Raw genomic sequence first — 6,000 nt, forward strand, 5'->3', positions numbered from 1 at the left:
TGAAGAGTTTCTTATATCGATGAAAACTCAACATTATCTGTGGCAGTTTAGCTCAACTGGTCAGAGATCTTGCTAAGAATGCCAAGGTCATGAGTTCAAAGCCCACATTGGAATCATAATGTTTTTGGTAAGGTCAACTCTCCAAAATAGAAGCAGAAGACTTTAAATTGAACCATTATTCATGTTTATTTTGGAAAACTTTAGAATTTCACTGCTTTTGTCAAGGTCATGTAAGTTTTTCTTACATTGATGAAAACTCAACATTATGTGTGGCTGGTTAGCTCAGCTGGTCAGAGTAGGGTACTTATAATGCAAGGTCATGGATTCAATATCCCCACTGGCCTACAGAAATATAAAGTCTCCAGGAAATAAATTCTTCATAATAGCAGCAGGTTGTATATTAAACCATTATGCACATTGAGTTTGAAAAACAATAGAATATGAGCTCTTTACTGAAATCTTCATTGTGGTAAGATCATGTTGATTTTGAAAAACTTTGGTTTTCTTAAGTCCATGTAAGCGTGCTGAGGTCATGAGACATCCTGGGGTGAGGGGGCATCATGGATCCGAATTGGGTGAGGGGGTTCATGTGACCGGAAATTCAAAGCAATTAATTAGGGTCATTAATCATTCATCAATCATCCTCCGATTAAATTTTGACAGAAGGGTGCCTATATAGTTTTTTTCACAAGAGTTATTCGCGTTATTGTTTCTGCCGGAGCCGTTTGATTACTGACTCAGATGCTTCAGAATGTTGTTATTATTATTATTATTAAAAACCAATAACTTACTGTTGAGGTAGCAAAATTGTCATGGGATTGCAGACGCCTGTAGGAGAGAGTTGAATACTTTTCTGAGAGCCAGTTTCAGCAGGAGTGTGAGAAATCAGCTGTGACTGCAGCGAGCTGGGTCAAACCTGGCAGGAAGAGCTTTCTGCTGATGAAACTGGATTATCCGCACACACTCTTACACTAAAGGCACATGTACCACAGAATATCAGAAGAATTTTATTCAGAAAAGTGTCCGGAAAACTGTAATTCAGTCAACAAACCTCAAACATGACATGTACTGATACATAAGCACAAAGGAACCCAGTGTGAGTGCAGCTGGCACAGCTTTAAACTAAATGCAGAAGAAAAGAAACAATTTGTTCACATAAAGGAATTTTTGTTTTTTTTGCATAATGTAGAACTAAAGTTATTTTTTTAAGCTCACATTTAGGTTGATGGAATCTCAGTAAAGTTATAATTTTGACATTAGAAATGTCACAGCTCAGTCACACTGCATCAGTTTTGTATATATTTATATTTTTGTGGAGTGTGTTTGTTTCTCTTGTCAATGTTTGCTTTGTTTGTTTCACATGAAAAGATCAGATGTAGGCAGTAACTAGTTACATTGACTCAGTTTCTTTTGCTTAATATATATTGTGTCTACTCTACTCACCTCTGTTAAAGTCATGGTGGAAACAGTGATATTTGTTGCACATCTTAGATTAAAATTAAATAATTTTTTAACCTGAGAAAGCTCCAGACCAACTTCAGTCTTCGAAAGCAACTTCCAGATGCATCTCTGCACCAACTAACATGAAGATTAATCTGATCCCAGTGGGTTGAAGAAGGATGTATCTAAAGCTACGTTGACACTGCAGACCTTAATGTTCAATTACAATTTTTTATAAAATCCATTGGTTTTTTGTTTTGATTTCCTGTTCGTTCATATTTCTGAATATTTGCGGCTTGTATGGGAGAACTGCAAACAACCTAAAATCATCCTGTACGCACATCAGTGGATGCAGTAATGTCACACGTAGCGAGCGCGCTAAGTGGCACTAAAAAGCCAGCTAATATGGCAAAAGCATATTATTTATGTTTAAACAGCTACATAATGTGCTTCTTTTACTTCACATTCCTTTTGCCATATCTTTATTTTATATTTATGAATTTGCACTTACAGCTATGAGCTTTATTCTGTACCATTGTTAAACTGTGAATTCTGTGCTGCCTATAGTTTCCATGAATCCTGGTGTAGCATGTCGACACATGAACGTTTGGATTCTCCTGGGTTTGATGCATCATATTTCTTTTGGAACAGTACTTGGTCCAGTGGGTCCAAGACCGGAGAGGTGTGTGAGGAGAGAGGCTGAAGTTGTGAAGTTGTTAATCCAAGCAGAAACATCTGTTAAAAAGCTGATAATCCTGCTGTGTTTACAGACAACACTGCTGCTGCGAAGACCACGGTGCAAGATGCAGCAGACAAATGTTAATCTGGCGCCATCTGCTGCTCAGTCACTGGAATTACATTCTGATTGGAACTATTAAAAGATTAACTGTTATGTCGTAAATAAATAAACAAAAAAGTATTATAAAATAGATTAGAGTTACTTCATTTGCTTAAAGTAAATGTAGAAACAAGATAGTTCTCAGCTGTTTCAGAGTCACAGATTCACACTTTATTTCAATCGGTGACATCTTTGTCACTTCAGGATTATTTTATTCTAAAAGCTAAAATTTGCTTTCTTGAGGTTTAAGTGCTAGAAAATCTCATTTCAAGTTTTGTCCAACATATGCACTACCATATATGGAGTGCTGACGTATTGTACTGCATGAATGAGATTGCGCTGTTCACAAAACAGATTTTCCAACAGGAACAAGTCAAATGGATGTATAGGTGCTTGTTGGCAGCACAGTAAAGGATGGAGTAAACTCTGTTATCTTCTTGCTGTAGGATTAGGAAACAAGCTTAATGCAAAGCTGAGGCATAAGACACAATTCATTTAATGCCCAAAACACAGAGCTCAAACAGAGACACAGTGAATATAAAAAGTCTAAACAATCCTGTTGAAATACCAGATAATGTTGAGGTAAAACAATGTAAACAAGATAAATAATTTCAAAACTTTTCTACCTTTTAATGTGATGTTCTTAGCATAAATCTTCATCCATAATCAGGATGTTTGTTTATTTTTGTAATAGGTGAGGTAGGTCTGACAGCAGCACTGAGGAGCGACGTGACGTTCTGGACAGTTCTGTTCCTGTTCTGGAGGTAACTAATTCAGACACACAATGAAAAAAAATATTTGCAAAAAACAAAGGCGTCTGAAATACTGGGGAAAAACATGTTGTGACTGAGTGACTCTTTATATTGGATTCTGTAAGAAATAAAACCATTTGTTGTGATCTAAGTGAGTCATTCTCTCAAACTGTACAGTTTTTCAGTAATTTGCTGCCAAGACTTCAGGTCACTCTTTGGTCTGGTGGATCTCTCTTGGCTTCAGCAAAGTAGCAATAAAAACCTGGATCTTTCTCGGAGCTCTTATGGCTTCTAACCCCGGCCTTTGGATGGGACCAAACCAGGACCAAAATACCACTTGAATGTGCTTTAAGTGTTTTCATTATATGTTTTTATTTCTTATTCCCTCCTGCCCAAAATTACGTCTGGCTTAAATCACATCGTCTAGAGAACTAAAATGTTCTGACATTAGCTTCTCAAACTGGAGGAGAGTCCAAAGAGTCAATGACACTTTAGTTTCTCTAACGGTGAACATCAAGCTGCGTTACTTTCACTCTTTCTGTATGGCTGCTGCTGATGTTCCTGCAGGTGTGGACTCAAACCACAGGACTTTAACTTGTTGTTTAGAGTTTAAAACCATAGTTTATGATTTGGGACTTGAGTTTTATGGCTCTCAGAACCTAAAACCTGCTATAACTGTGGGTCTGCAGAGAGGTTTGAGTCCTGTGGGACGTACGCAGCATGCAGGGTGTTATCTGCTAAACATTTTCCAGGTTACTCTTAAACCTACAAGTGTTGGAAATCTTTGCTGAGACTCAGATTTCACAACGGCAATTTGTTTTTTTGAATTACAAATGAATCTCATGAATTAATGAAAACATAAATTGGTAAGTAGTAGAGTTGCACCAATGTTCTTAGCAAGTTCATTTATATTCTGTGGTGGATTTTTCTTTGCAGAAATCTTCATTAAGAGAACATTGTCCTTTGTTTTACATCTTTCATGCATTTTCAACAGTGTAAAATTTTATTATTCAAGTTTTGGTGACGTGGACAAAAAACAACATAAAGACGTCAATGCATTTATTAAGAACACGTTTCCATCTTCAGGTCATTTTCAATAACTACGTCATTCTCTGATGTGAGTGCATTTGCAGTAATTTGCTTTCCTATCCAGCAGAGGGCCGTTCTAAAAACTGCCATCATTTTCTGCTTAGTTCAAACTTTGAACTCTCAAATTAAATATCCATCATTTCAGATGCAAAACATTTACAGAGGTGTTTTTTTTTTCTCATAATAACTACATTCATTTACTTTTTCACTGGTAAAAGAAAGTCAGCTGGAGGTCTGGGCAACAGAATAGCACCTTATAGCATAGCTCTATTCTCCAAAGAAATAAACGAAGCAAGCAAGAAAAAAGTGGGGAATTGATGCCAGTGAGATTTGTAAAACAGCTGATGAACGCTGGTATGCAGCAGCAGCCGCTGCTGGCTTCTGGTTTGGTTTCTTCTGCTCTCTGTGTTGTGCTTCTTGAAAGGTCCAAGTTTTTATTGCAGCTCGTTTTACGCCAAAAGAAGCAGCGGACCACACATCCAGAACCGCAGCAGAAACACAGCAGCTCCTGGAGGCTTTCAGGTTTTTGGGCTTCTAGAACCTTTTGTGTCGCCATAAATCACAGCTGACTGTTCAGACGCTGTTTGACAAACAAAATAATAACAATAAATAATCTTAATTAGGAATTTAAAAACAATGTAGGACAGGATGCTGTTGTTTGTTTATATTATCAAAGAAAGGGGAAATGATGCTGGATAAGAAAGGAAAGATAGTGGCTCTGTTTAAACTGTAAGCTTTAATGGATTATACAAAGTCTCCAATTTCATTATAAAATATTTGTCAAATAAACTGACAAACACCAAAATGTTATAATAGAGTCTGAGCTTCTGGAGGCATAATCCTGATTTTCTCATATTTTTTTATTGATTGTAAACTGAGCTTTGATCTAAAGAAGTTTGGTGCTTCATGACGTAACTGTGCAGTGAAATTAATCATATTAGCTTCACTTCAAACAGACTGTGATGAGTTTGTCTTCATGTTTGTGTGGGAATCCCAGCTCAACTTTTCTCTATTCTTACTGTTTTATATATTTTGATTTCATAAAACCAGATTAAATTTTTTCCTTCACAGATTTCCCCTACCTTAGATCTGCATCTCTGCAGCTCCTCCAGAGCAGTTTGGTAGTTGAATCATTTTCATTTCCAGATAAGTGGAGCTGAGTTCTGTGAAACGGACAGATTATTGTTTGATAACCAAACTTTTCCTCAGCTTTCTCCCTGACCTTTGTGCTGCTCTCCTCAGTCTCCATCATCTGGTTTATTGGCTTTATTGTTTGTTCCCTGATGTTCTCTAACAAAGCTCAGAGGCCATCACAGCTGGATTTGTGGTGGGGATGAATTACTCACAGCTGAACCCAATTTAGTAACTTCTGAAGGCACAAGTTGTCACAGGCTGAGCACAAATGCATGCTGCACTGTTTTAGTGTCAAAAATCCTAACAACCTCAAAGATTTTACTCCTACTTTATGTTTGTTCACTACTTTGTGTCACTATATCAAATAAAATCTCAATAAAATACATATAAAATGTTAAAAAGCGTAGGCTTAATTTTTATTTAATATTTTTACTCAGATGTTTTAATTTGTTTCAGCTCCATGTGAAATACTCATTTGAATGAGAAACATTTTATTAGGAATATATTTTAGACAGAAACAAAGATGCAAACCATTGAGACTTCCACTGGAAAATCTGAAGTCTGTTTCCCGTCTCAGGCTCTCCGGCTTCACCTGCTGATTTAGTTACCCCTGTTTACCGGTTAGAGCGCTTCACGGAGCAGAAACCTGGAGTTTGTGGTCTCCCAAGAGCAAATTTCACTCCAGCAGATTCTGCTGTCGGTCTCAGAAATGGTTCGTCTGGAGTTTGAGTGTTTGGAGGCTTGGGA

At 37.1% G+C, this 6,000-nt stretch overlaps 1 long non-coding RNA gene across 1 annotated transcript; it reads right to left on the minus strand.

Annotated features, from left to right (window-relative positions):
• Positions 1–4,075: 4,075 nt before the first annotated feature.
• On the minus strand, positions 4,076–5,421 carry LOC122835700. Its single transcript, XR_006371346.1, has 2 exons — positions 5,202–5,421; positions 4,076–4,699 (listed from the first exon to the last, which is right to left on the minus strand). It is a non-coding gene; the product is annotated as an uncharacterized LOC122835700 (long non-coding RNA).
• Positions 5,422–6,000: the final 579 nt, after the last annotated feature.

The sequence above is a fragment of the Gambusia affinis genome, linkage group LG01, assembly GCF_019740435.1.
Source record: "Gambusia affinis linkage group LG01, SWU_Gaff_1.0, whole genome shotgun sequence".
Lineage (NCBI taxonomy): Eukaryota > Metazoa > Chordata > Actinopteri > Cyprinodontiformes > Poeciliidae > Gambusia > Gambusia affinis.